Source organism: Mobula birostris, chromosome 29, assembly GCF_030028105.1.
Source record: "Mobula birostris isolate sMobBir1 chromosome 29, sMobBir1.hap1, whole genome shotgun sequence".
NCBI classification, from domain to species: domain Eukaryota; kingdom Metazoa; phylum Chordata; class Chondrichthyes; order Myliobatiformes; family Myliobatidae; genus Mobula; species Mobula birostris.
The window spans coordinates 6,309,447-6,323,996 of record NC_092398.1 but is presented as its reverse complement, the minus strand read 5'-3'; positions in this window follow the sequence as shown (position 1 = coordinate 6,323,996).

The window sequence follows — 14,550 nt, the reverse complement described above, 5'->3', positions numbered from 1 at the left end:
TAAGAAGGACGTAGTAACCTGTCTCAATAAATATCATTCAGCAGCACTTACATCCACAGTGATGATTTGAGAGGTTGGTGATGAAATATATCAACTCCTGCCTGAGAAGTGACTTGGATCCACTTCAGTTTGCCTACTGGCTCAACATTTCCACAGTAGACGTCATCTCATCAGCTCTTCACTCAACCCTGGTTCACCTGGGCGCAAAGATGCATATATTAGGATGCAGACTACAGCTCAGTATTCAATACTATCAGCCCCACAAACCTAATCAATAAGCTTTAAGACCTTGGTCTCAATACCTCCTTGTGCAATTGGATCTTCGATTTCCGCATGTGTAGACCCCAGTTTCTACCAAAAGAGGTGTAAGGTGCTCCTTCCCTCCGCTAGCCTGCAGGTCACCCTTGGGCAAGGTGTAGCACCTGCTTAGCCCCCACCCCCCACCAGGGTCACTTGATGGTCCTATGAGTAGCTGGTGCATATCACATGGCCTTTGGCAAATTTTTCTACAGAACTGGTTTGCCATTTCCTTCTTCTGGGCAGTGTCTTTACAAGACGGGTGACCCCAGCCATTATCAATACTCTTCAGAGACTGTCTGCCTGGCGTCAGTGGTTACATAACCAGGACTTGTGACGTACACCGGCTGCTCGTACGGCCATCCACCACCTGCTCCCATGGCTTCACTTGACCCCGATCAGAGAGTGGGGTGGGTGAGGTGCTAAGCAGGTGCTACACCTTGCCCAAGGGTGACCTGCAGGCTAGCGGAGGGAAGGAGCACCATATAGCCCCTTTGGAAGCGATGTATTTCCATTGTGCCTCCCATTCAAATTATACCGTCTCATATTAGCCGTTTTCACCCTGGGAGAAACTCTCCATCTCTCCACTCCATCTCGGCCTCTTATCAACTTGTACAACTCTATCAAGCTACCATGTCATTGTCTCCTTGCTTTCTGTGGGATCTTGCCATACACAAAGTGGTCAGCACAACGCTTTACGGTACAGGCGATCTGGGTTCAATTCTCACCACTGCCTTTAGATTAGATTATTGTCATTTAGTAATGTATGCATTAAGAAATGATACAATGTTTCTCCAGAAGGATATCACAGAAACACAAGACAAATCAAGACTGAAAAACTGACAAAAACCACATAATTATAACATATAGTTACAACAGTGGAAAGCAATGCTGTAATTTGATAAAGAACAGACCATGGGCACAGTAAAAAAAAGTCTCAAAGTCTCTCGAAAGTCCCATCATCTCACGCAGACGGTAGAAGGAAGAAAAAAAAACTCTTCCTGCCATGAACCTCCAGCACTGCAAACTTGCCGATGCAGCACCCTGGAAGCACCCGACCACAGCCGACTCTTGAGTCTGTCCGAAAAGTTCGAGCCTCCGACCAGCTCTCCGACACCGAGCACCGAGCACCATCTCTGCCGAGCGCTTCGACCTCAGCCCTGGCAGCAGGCAATAGGCAAAGCCGAGGACTCGGGGCCTTCCCCTTCAGAGATTCTCGATCGCACAGTAGCAGCAGCAGCGAAGCAGGCATTTCAGAACTTTCTCCAGGTGTTCCTCCATGCTTCTCACGTCTGTCTCCATCAAATCAGGATTGTGCACGGCCCCTACTTAACAAATACCGATATCATTTCGGAGCAGCCGCGCGCGCTGCGTTGCATCGTCATCTTCTCCTCCTCCTTTAAGGAGTTTGTAACCGTGTGGGTTTCCTCCGGGTGCTCTGGTTTCCTCCCACAGTCCAAAAACTCACTGGTTGGTAGGTTAACTGGTCATTGTAAATTGTCCTGTGATGAGGGTTGAGTTACATCAGCGGATTGCTGGGTGGCATAGCTTGAAGTGCCAGAAGAGGCTATTCTACATTGTATCTCAATAAATACACAAATAAATAACAAACAAACAAATAGATAAACAAACAGGTAGACAGACAGAAACACACACAAAATGCTGGAGGAGCTTAGCAGGCCAGGCAGCATCTATGGAAAAAAAGTACAGTCGATGTTTCAGCCCGAAACGTCGACTGTACTTTTTTCCATGGATGCTGCCTGGCCTTCTGAGTTCCTCCAGCATTCTGTGTGTATTGTTCCTATTTTCAGCATCTGCAGATTTTCCCTTGTTTGTAGATAAATAGATAGAAATATAGATGGATCTGTAGGTAGATAGATGGAACTCTTCTGTGTATTCTACAATACAATTGTGATTACGTTTCACAAGCTGGGAAGCTCTCTGAGATATGATAATGTCCTAACACCCTTATCAAATTTCAAAGGCTTTTGTTTTCAATTCGAAGTTTGCGATGCCTTTTCAGCCTGCCTCTTGGTTTCTGGGTCTCTTATCCTATGTTTTGAAACACGAGCCCCAGTTCGAGCAATAGAAAGATTCTTAAGGTAAATCTCAAATGTGTCCACTTAATTCTCCGGAGGCTCTCTGCAAATCCTGGCTGTCAGTTTGGGGAAGAGATGTGCGGCATCAGTTACCTTGTCAGCTTCAAGGCTAGCTGTCACAAAAAGCTATTTGGGTGCGCATTGTTTCCGCGCCTCTGGAGCAGACATGCACTTTGCCTAATAACAACAGTGATTGCATTTCAAAAGCAATCCGGCGGCTCAAAGCACTTTGGAGTGTGTGAAGACATGATGGCCCTCTATAAATGTAAATTGTTTCCTTTTTATGCAGGTGAAATCTGCAGGAAAAGGAGTTCGCTGCTAATTTACAACAAATTAATTGCTTTGCTGATGATCGTTTTCTAATTTATGCGGTAATAAAACCACAAACATTGCAATTTCAGCTGAAACTGACAATAACATGAGATATTCTGTCTGCAAATCATCTTCGGCTGCATATTCACACCTGATGGAAACTGGTTTATGAGAGTGATTGGCAGGGTATCACAGCAGATTGCTTCCTATGCTTTCCCCAGTTATATGACGCAAAGGTGAATTTATTAAAAACGCAGATGAATATTAATTGTGGGGGGTGGGGAGGAGAAGAGAAAGGGATGAGAGGGGTTGGGGGGAAATGTCAGACTCAAAATCAGGTTTCAAATCACCGGCAAATGTGAAATTCGTTAAACTTGCGGCAGTAGTACAATGCAATACATAATAGGGAGAAAAAACCGTGAATTGCAATAGGTATATGACAATAGACAATAGACAATAGGTGCAGGAGTAGGCCATTCGGCCCTTCGAGCCAGCACCGCCATTCACTGTGATCATGGCTGATCATCCACAATCAGTACCCCTGTTCCTGCCTTCTCCCCATATCCCTTCACTCCACTATCTTTAAGAGTTCTATCTAACTCTTTTTTGAAAGAATCCAGAGAATTGTCCTCCACTGCCTTCTGAGGCAGAGCATTCCACAGATCCACAACCCTCTGTGTGAAAAAGTTCCTCCTCAACTCTGTTCTAAATTGTCTACCCCTTATTCTTAAACTGTGGCCTCTGGTTCTGGACTCCCTCAACATCGAGAACATGTTTCCTGCTTCTAGTGTGTCCAATCCCTTAATAATCTTATATGTTTCAATCAGATCCTCTCTCATCCTTCTAAATTCCAGTGTATACAAGCCCAGTTGCTCCAATCTTTCAACATATGACAGTCCCGCCATCCCGGGAGTTAACCTTGTGAACCTTCACTGCACTCCCTGAATAGCTAGAATGTCCTTCCTCAGATTTGGAGACCAAAACTGTACACAATACTCCAGGTGTGATCACACCAGGGCCCGGTACAGCTGCAGAAGGACCTCTTTGCTCCTATACTCAACTCCCCTTGTTCTGAAGGCCAACATGCCATTAAATAGTTGCATTAAATAAGTAGGGCAAAAATAGAAATAAAAAGAAGTAGTGAGGTAGTGTTCATGGGTTGAATGTCCATTCAGAAATCAGACGGCAGTGGAGAAGAGGCTGTTCCTGAATCGCCTTCAGGCTCCTGTTCTTCCTCTCTGATGGTAGCAATGAGAAGAGGGGAAGTCCTGGGTGGTGGGGGTCCTTTACGATGGACACCACCTTTTTGGGGCATTGCTCCTTGACGAATACGACGGAGGCTGGTTCCCATGATGGAGCTAATTTTACAATTCTCTGCAACTTACTTTGATCCAGGGCAGTAACAGCCCCCCTCCCCCCATACCAGACGGTGATGCAGCCGGTTAGAATGCTCTCCACTGCACATCCGTAGAAATTTGTCAGTGTCAGGCAGCACTGGTAATTGACTTTTCATTGACACATACCAGAAGTTCAAAGTAAATATATTATTAAAGTCCTTAATCTGAGAAGTTCTAATAAACTCTAGAAAACTTTTGCCTGTCCATCCCTTGATGTAACTCATGACCATATGCGCTGTCAACCGTAACTGCCGTAACTGCCGTTAATTTTTCCTGTCACTGCAAGATGTTCCAGCTTCTCTTTCCCATGTATACCTCCCAGAAATTCCAGCCGCTGTTTCCTGATTGATTGGATCAGCTCTCTTCTTATTCTGGCTCTTCACAACACTTCCTCATTGTTACCCTGTCCTTTCACGATATTTTCATCATTCTTCTCCAAAACCACACTTCTGCAGCTTCGAGTCTTCCCTCCTTTTGCTTCGATGTCATCCAACATTCGCTTCCATGGGTTAGTGTGGAATGAACGTAGCACCGCGACACTCTGAGTTTCGTACCCGTAGAAAATAAGTTATTCTTTAGTATCTTGCTCTTTATTTCTTTACTAATCTTTTTATTGATTTAAAAGGAGCATAAATACAAGCAAGAGGAGAATTATCTCAAATATAAATATCAATAACAATACAAGGAGTAAAATAGACATTATCAAAATCATACATAGTATTAAGCTAGTATGTAGTACATAACAAAAAAGAAGACAGCTAATTCTCCTCTTATCAATCATGGAGAGGAAAAAAAACTTTAAATTTTAAATGAAGAAAAAAAGCTACTATACTATACAAAAAAAAGGAAGGAAGAAAAAAGAAAGAAAGGGACTGGGCAGTCCATTCTGAGGATACGACCAAAAAAAAAAGAAAATCTTTCTGATCAAATCTAAAACTTCGAAAAGAAAATTGGAAGGGTAATAAATCAAATCAAATAAAAATATTGAATAAAGGTCGCAGTATCTTGCTCGAATGTACATTTAGTTGATGGTCAATTCTCTCTGCACTAGCAATAAGAGCCTCATTAAAAGCGATAGGCTTTGTTGGTCACATTGCATTGAGACATGCAGTGAATGCATTGTTTGCATCTTTGATCAACACCGTCTGAGGAGTTGCTGGGGTCAGCCCACAAGTGTGGCCATGCCGCTGCCACCAACTTACTAACCCGTCACGGTGAGCTCTGGCAATGACTGAACCCAGGCGTGGAGGATGGGCCGATTCTGAACGGTGAGCGCTGGTAACGACTGAACCCAAGTGTGCCCAAGTGTGGAGGAATGGCAGACTCCCCTGTAGAGATGGAAGCAAGAGGTTCAGTGACACGACCGAGCAACACCACGAGACAGATTATTCTCCACACAAGGACTCCGCGATCAGCGCTAATCAAGAGTCTACAAAGTACCCAGGACATCTTCAGGGAGCGGTGTCTCAGAAGGGCGGCGTCCATTATTAAGGACCTCCAGCACCCAGGGCATGCCCTTTTCTCACTGTTACCATCAGGTAAGGGGTAAAGAAACCTGAAGGTACAAACTCACTTCTTCCCCTCTGCCATCCGATTCCTAATGGACATTGAACCCTTGGACACTACCTCACTTCTTAATATACAGTATTTCTGTTTTTTGCACATTTTAAAAAATCTATTCAATATAAGTATACTGTAATTGATTTACTTATTAATTATTATTATTATTTTTACTTTATTTATTTATTTTTTTCTCTTCTATATTATGTATTGCATGGAAATGCTGCTGCTAAATTAACAAAATTCACGTCACATGCCAATGATAATAAACCTGATTCCGATTCTGACATGAAATAATTATAGAATGTGGAAAACCCGTGCCAGTCACAATTGACTTGAGCAGATTAATCAGAAAGCACAATGGCTTAACGACTCTCGTTAAGACAACAATTTGTAAATACAGGTGCTGGAGGAACCAAGAAGCTCATGACATTGCCCTAACCCACACGTCTTTGGAATGTGGGAGGAAACCAAAGGAAGCCCATGAGATCACGAGAGTGTGCAAACTGCTTACGGAGAATGGCGGGAATTGAACCCCAATCGCTCGTGGTGTAAAGCGTTACGCTAGTCACTACGCTACTGCCCCACACCCAGTAACGTCCCAGTGAGAGGGAAATTAATGTCAAGGCAGTCTATTGTCATAGAACATTCTTTTAGCTATCTTTTAAGTGATACAATTACCAGGAAAGTTATCAATACGTCACAATGGCCTCTTCTCTTCAGTTAGCTTGTATTTTGATGTTTAGTGGGCTGCATGGTATGTAGAAGAGATCTGCCACGAGTGTGCTCATTCAAAGTTCAAAGTTCAAAGTAAACTTATTGTCGGAGTCCATACAAGTCACCATATACAACCCTGAGATTCATTTTCTTGAGAGCATTCACAGTAAATACAAACACTATACTAGTCCTGACGAAGGGCCTCGGCCTGAAACGTCGACTGTACCTCTTCCTAGAGATGCTGCCTGGCCTGCTGCGTTCACCAGCAACTTTGATGTGTGTTGCACAGTCAATAAAACAGTGGTTCCCAACCTCCAGGTGGCGGCCAATACATTGCCGCGAAGAATGCAGCAGTGCAGCGGTGGCCGGGATGCACCCAGCTCATCTTTAAGAAAAAAGCCGAAATAAACAAGCTAATTAATTAGGTGCCGCGTGCTGGTTGCGTTCCAGCCACTAGTGCACCGCTGCATTCTTCACGGCTCGGTATCGGTCCGTGGCCCAGACGTTGGGAACCATTGCAATAGAAGACCACACCTAGCAAAACCACAAACAACCAAAGTGCAAAAGAGAACAAATTGTGCAAATAGAAAAATAATAATAATAATAATAATAATAATAAATAAGCAATAAATATCAAGATATAATAAACAGCCAGATCAGCATTTTTGATCTGGCTATTGTTCACGATTGCACTTAATAAAATTAAGAAAAAAATTAAAATAAGAACATGAGATAGCAAGTCCTTGAAAGTGAGTCTATAGGTTGTGTGAACAGGTCAATGTTGGAGTGAGTGAAGTTATCCCCTCTGGTTCAGGAGCCTGATGGTTGAGGGGTAACAAATGTCCCTGAACCTGGTGGTGTGAACTTCCGAGGCTCCTGTACGTCCTTCCTGATGGCGGCAGCGAGAAGTGAGCTGAAGATGGAGGCTGCTTTCCTGTGACAATGCTTCGTGTAGATGTGCTGAATGGCGGGGAGGGCTTTACCTGTGATGGGCTGGGCTGTATCCACTACTTTTTGTAAGATTTTCCGTTCATGGTCATCTGTGTCTTCATACCAGGCCATGACGTAACCAGTCAATGCACTCTCTACCACACATCTATAGAAGATAGCACATTCATGCAATCGCGTGATCCTTTAAATAGGTACATTTTAGTATATAGAATAGAAGGGTGATAAAAATTGAAAAATGTCTGAAACCCAGCCAAAAATGACCTACTCCATCTAGCGCCACCAAGAGAGTCCTAGATAGGTATATTTAATGTCAGAGACATGTATACAATATACATCCTGAAATTCCTTAAATCTACTGGCAGAAGATCAAATCACACTTCAGATTTGATTATCTTACTTTCTCAGCTTAACATGAAATTTCTCCATCAAAATGATACGTAAGAAATAAAACATAACATTAAACTTGAAGATTTACTTGTCCCCAAAGACTTGAGGTACTTTACATAAAGTGTTTATTGGAAGAATGAACTAATTTAGAAAATATAACTTGAAGTCTTCAGCAAAGAGTGAATACTGAATCATCTATTAAACCTTGCGGTAGAAATCGCTGAACAATCCCATGACAGTTGTTAGCAAAGTGATATTATTGAGACAAGAGCCTCATCAGTATCTCAGTTATATTGTAGACAAATTATTGCTTGTACTGTAATATAAATATACAAAGCATTGTCTTTGGGATGTTATATATAACGCAGAAAAAACTGAAAGAATTGGAGTCTTCTTTTTTTAGAACAAGGAACATTACAGCACAGGAATAGGACGTTTGACCCACAATGATGCACCAAACCGGCTAAAAAGCAAATAAAAAAAACAAACACTAATCCCTCCTACCTGCTCCATGTCCATATCCTTCCCTCTTTGTACATCCACGTGTCTATTCAAAGATCTCTTAGAACTCTCTCATGTATTTGCCTCTACCACCAAACCCAGCATCCACCACTCTGAGTAAGAAACTTACCCCTCACATCCACACGCCATGTTCTTTTCTCGCTGCTGCCATCAGGTAGAAGGTGCAGGTGCCTCAGGACTCGCACCACCAGGTTCAAGAAAAACACAGAAACATAGAAAACCTACAGCACAATACAGGACCTTCAGCCCACAAAGCTGTTCTGGGCATGTCTTTACCTTAGAAATCACCTAGGGTTACCCATAGCCCTCTATTTTTCTGAGCTCCATGTACCTATGCAGGCGTCTCTTAAAAGACCCTATCGTATCCACCTCCACCACCGTCACCAGCAGCCTATTCCACTCACTCACCACTCTCTGCATAAAAAACTTACCCTTGACATCTCCTCTGTACCTACTTCCACACACCTTAAAACTGTGCCCTCTCGTGCTAGGCATTTCAGCCCTGGGAAAAAGCCTCTGACTATCCACACGATCAACGCCTCTCATCATCTCATACACCTCTATCAGGTCACCTCTCATCCTCCGTTGCTCCAAGGAGAAAAGACCGAGTTCACTCAACCTATTCTCATAAGGCATGCTCCCCAGTCCAGGCAACGTCGTCGTAAATCTCCTCTGCACCCTCAGAGAAGAGTTACTTCCTCTCAACCATCAGGCTCTTAAACAAAAAGGGATAGCTACACTCATTTAGGGACATTTAAGGACGCTGCTTTATCGTTACTTCATGCTCGTTATTTATTGTTATTTATTTATATCTCCATTTGCACAGTTTGTTTGCAGTTTACAGTTCCTGATATTTAAAGTTTACAGTTATTGTTCTATAGATTTGCTAAGTATACCCACAGAAAAAGAATCTCAGGGTTGTATGTGGTGACATATATGTACCCTGATAATATATTTTACTTTGACTTTGAATCTACCACCCCCACCTTCAATACATGTATTAGGTATTTCAAACCTAGGAAACAGATACTCTCTATCCTCTCTATAAATGTCTCTCAAAATCTTGTAAAGCTCTATCAGATCTCTCCTCAGCTTCTGATGCTCCGGAGAAAATAGCCCAAGTTTATCCAGCCTCTTGTGATAACATTTGCCCTCTAAAGCAGGCAGCAATCTGGTGAACCTCTTCTGCACCCTCTCCAAAGTCTCAATAGTGGAATATTAAGTACATATATAAAAATAAAGTTACCCGGCCGGTGGTGTGGTGGCCTCAGTTCCGGACTTCGAGGCGAATGGTCCCAGGTTCAAATCTGGCTAGCCCCTTGCATGCTTTCCATCTTTGCTGGGTTGAATGTTGAACTAGTAACTCGGCCTCATTAAAAAAAAACAGACAAATGCTAAGGAAATGACAAAAAATGCTGCCCAGTGTGCCACAAGGCACGAAAAGGAACAACAAAATAAATACTGGGAAATTCTACCTTCAAGTGGAAGCTGAGTCTTTGAATATAGATTAGCTTTATTCGTCGCATCGAAACATACAGTGAAATTCGCCATTTGCGCCAACGACTTCACAGTCCAACTTTGTGCTCCGTGATTCTGGAGCCAAGGTAGCATGCCCACAATTTACTAATCCCAAACTGTACATGTTTAGAATGAGGGAGGAAATCGGAGCATGCCACGGAAACTCACATGGCCATGGAGAGAAAGTGCAAACTGCTACGAGACAGTGGCAGGAAGCTGAACAACGATCGGGGATCCCTGGCACTGTAATAGAGTTACGCTGACCACTGCGCTACTTTCCCGCTCAATTTTAAAGCAGATTCTTGATGGGAAAGAGAACTTAGCGTTTTTGGAGTAGACCGAAAAACAGCGCTGAGGTCATGATCTTATTAAATGAAGGAGTTTAGGGAGAGTTGCTATGTCACCAGAGATTCAATAGATGCATCGTGGAGAGCATTCTAACTGGTTGCATCACCGTCTGGAATGGAGGGGCCACGGGACAGGATCAAAATAAGCTGCTGAGGGTTGTTGGTTGAGCTGGCTCCATCATGGGCACTTGTCCGTCCTCCATCGAGGAAACCTTCAAAGGTTTTTGCCACAAGGAGACTTCCATCCAGGCGATGCCCTCTTCACCATACAACCATCAAGGAGGAAGCACAGGAGCCTGAAGACCCACAGTTCATGTCTGAGGAACAGCTTCTTCCCCTCTGCCATCAGATTTCTGAATGTTCCACCAACACCGCCTCACTATTTACCCCCGTCTTTTTGCACTTCTGATTCCTTATTGTACCGGAGTAATATTCTTGTCTGTTGCACTGTACGACTGTCGCAAAACAAGAAATTTCACAACGTACGTCCATGATAATAAACCCATTTCTGATTCTGACAGAACCAATGCGGCCTATTTCTGTTCACATTTTACATGCATGTAAAAAACACGCTACCATCTCTGCTTTGGTGCACCATCTGGTCATGAAATTGGATTAAGTCTCTAGAATGAAACATTGCTCCACGATCTCCATACTTAGAGGTGTTCGCACTAACCACTGGACCACGGCAAAAGATGCTTGCTGCCTCTACAGAAATCAGGTTGTAACAGAGGTCCAATGTTCTCTTCTGTTTTAGCTATTTATCATTCATGATTATGCATATCCCAAGTTTGAAATGTTCCTCCTTATATAAGACTGTGAGACATAGAAGCATAATTGGCCTTCCGTCCTGTTTTCTTTAAGCATCTCTTAAAGGGACATGTTGCTTATGGCCTTGGACTTTTTATGTGTTTTTTTTTTGCGTGTCTACGTTTTTTTTGCCATTTGAATGTGCTGTGTATGTTTTACAACTTTACCCCAGAGAAAGGCTGCTTCGCTCGGCTGCATTCATGATAATTAAACTTGATTTGATTTGATTGATTTCATTTTGATTAGTCCTGTTCTTGTATTCCAGAGAAGTTTCACTATAACGAGACTACGTAAATCTAAGCCAATGCAGTAATGCATGCGATTGTCAGCTAGAAATGACCCAGCAATCTCTTACCCTGAATTTGAGGAGTGTGCTTGTGATATTTGGCTAAGTCTGCCATGTTGATTGAGAAGCAGTGGGCCATATTTGGAACTGTAATATGTCTGAACTTATTTCTCACTCAATTATTGCATAAAACCCAGTCATTGTTGGCAATGTCCAGTGAGATCGTAAGACTTAGAAATAAAATGAAGCCAGTCGACCCGTTAAGTCTGCTCTGCAATTTTATCATGGCTGATTTATCTGACCTCTCAACCCAATTTTCCTGCCTTCTTCCTATAACAGGGTGGCTGGGTGCTCCTTCCCTCCATTAGCCTTCAGGTCACCCTTGGGCAAGGTGTAGCACCTGCTTCTCCTCCGATTAGGGTCATGTGAGGCCATGGGAGCAGGTGGTGGATGGTCGTACAAGCAGCTGGTGCACATCAGAAGTCCTGGTTATGCGACCACTGACACCAGGCAGACAATCTCTGAAGAGTATTGATAATGGCTGGGGTCACCCGTCTTGTAAATACACAGCCCAGAAGAAGACAATGGCAAACCATTTCTGTAGAAAGATTTGCTAAGAACAATCATGGTAGACCAAGATTTCCTATGTTATATGACATGGCACATAATGAATGAGCAAACTCCCTGCAACCTTTGACACCCTGACTAATCAAGAACCTCTGCTTTAAATATACCCAATGATTTTTTTCTTCCATAGCCACTCGTGACAATGAATTCCAGAGATTCACCTCACTCTGGTTGAAGAGATTGCTGCTCATCGCTGTTATGAATGTCACTCTATTCTGAGGCTGTGCCCTCTGGTATTAGACTCTCCCACTATAGGAAACATCCTCTCTACATCCACTTTATCTAGGCCTTTCTGTATTTGAAAGGTTTCAATGAGAACCCCCCTCCCCAATTCTTCTAAGCTCCAGCAAGTACAGGTACAGAGCCATTAAAAGCTCCTCCTACCTTTCACTCCAGGAGTCATTCCTGTGAACCTCCTCTGGACCCTCTCCAATGCCAGCACATCCAGGTATGGGCCCAAAACTGCTCGCAAAACTCCAAATGCAATCTGACCAATGGCCTATCTAGTCCATGCCGAACCATTTAAACTGCCTACTCCCGTCCACCTGCATCAGGAGCATAGCCCTCCACACCCCTACCACCCATATACCTATCCCAACTTGAAACTGAGCTTGCATGCACCACTTTCACTGGCAGCTCGTTCCACACTCTCACCACCCTCTGAAAGAAGTTTTCCCTCATGTTCCCCTTGAACTTTTCACCTCTCACCCTTAACCCATGACCTCGGGTTGTAGTCCCACTCAACCTCAGTGAAAAAAGTCTGCTTGCATTTACCCTATACCCCTCATAATTTTGTATACCTCTTTAAAATCGCCCCTCAATCTTCTATGTTCCAAAGAATATTATCCTAACTTATTCAATTGTTCCATATAACTCAGGTTCTCCTTGTAAATTTTCCCTGTACTCTTTCAACTTTATTTGCATCTTGCCTGTAGATACTATACATTGTAGTCCTCTCAAAATTAAATGGTAACATTGCACTTGCATTTGTTTGGGGTACTTGGTGGAGCCTGTCATGTAAACCGAGTGATATTTTTGCTGTAATGTGTCTGAACTTACTTCTCTTTCAAGAGTTGCATAAAACCCAGTCACTGTTGATGTTGCAATCTTGTCAAAGTCCATTAAACTGCTATTCTTATCACCAGCGGAGCCACTAGTGCTTCGAAAGATAGCAAGCTATTTGATATTTTGGTAGCCAACACTTCTATCTTCATACTCTATGTAGAATTGAATTTGCCCTGCCTTCGGTTGTTTAGGACCACTGGTGTGCTGTGGAGAGCATTCTAACAGGCTGCATCACCGTCTGGTGTGGGGTGAGGGGAGCTACTGCGCAGGACCAAAGTAAGTTGCAGCAAATTGTAAACTCAGTCAGCTCCCTCATGGGTACAAGCCTCCGTAGTATCCAGGACGTCTTCAAGGAGCGATGCCTCAGAAAGGCGGCGTCCATCATTAAGGACCCCCAACACCCAGGACATTGTTCTCAATGTTACTGTCAGGATGGAGGCACAGGAGACTGGAGGCATATTCTCAGCGACTCAGGAACAACTTCTTCCCCTCTGCCATCTGATTTCTGAATGGATGTTGAACCCATGAGCACTACCTCAATACTTCTTTAAAATTTCTGTTTTTGCTCTACTTATTTTAACTTACCTATTTAATATACCTATACATAATTACCGTAAATCAGTTTTTTTTCTGTACTCATGTATGGCATTGTACTTTCAAAGGTTTCAAAGGTACATTTAATGCCAGAGAAATGTACACAATATACATCCTGAAATGCTTTTTCTTTGCAAACATCCATGAAAACAGAGGAGTGCCCCCAAAGAATGAATTACAGTTAAACGTTAGAACCTCAAAGTCCACCCCCAGTTTCCCTCCCTCCCACGTGTAGGTAGCAACAAAGCAACAATCCACCCTCCCCCACCAACAAAAATAAATCGACACCCACCACCTAGCACTCAAGCATGCAGCAAAGCAACAGCAAAGACACAAACTTGCAGTACCCCAAAGACAATTCGTTCACCCCAAAGACAATTCGACATACCACAGGCTCTCTCTCTCCCTAATAAGGGAGAAAGAGATGTCTCCATATCACAGCGAGAAGGAAGAAATAACAAACAACCCGCTGGTTTACAATGTTAAAAGTCCGTTGCTTCGCTTTTTCCGAGCTCTATGCCCAAAGATCTCAGGTCTCTGGGCACACAGTCAGAGATCTTTCAACTCAGATGACACATCGATCTCCCGCTGGGACACCAATTTTCGAACCGTCCATCTCCAGAGCTGCGAGATCTCAGACCTCCAAATGCAAGCTAAGCTCTTCGGCCGCATCCTTGTCATGTGGAATAACGGCCAGTCATGAAATCCCAAGAGCAGGTCCCATTCCCGCAAAGGACCGAAGTCAACATGTCGCTCCAGGTCAGAGTCTTCAAAAGAACCCTGAAAGAGAAAACTTTGTTTGTTAACTTTACTTTTGTTGTAAAGTTAACAAATTTTACAACATATGCTAGTGATACTAAACCTGATTCTGATTCTCAATCTGACTATGTGGTACATGTGTCATTTGAACGAGATGAACTGGGAGATGTAACCAAGCATTCACGGAGATTCAGATGAGTGGGAGGTGAGCTCGTCCAGACAGATACGACTCTGAGATGATTGACACGGCAGATGTTGAGAGGTTCCTCCGTCAGATTGGAGAGACTGGAATGGGCACGAAG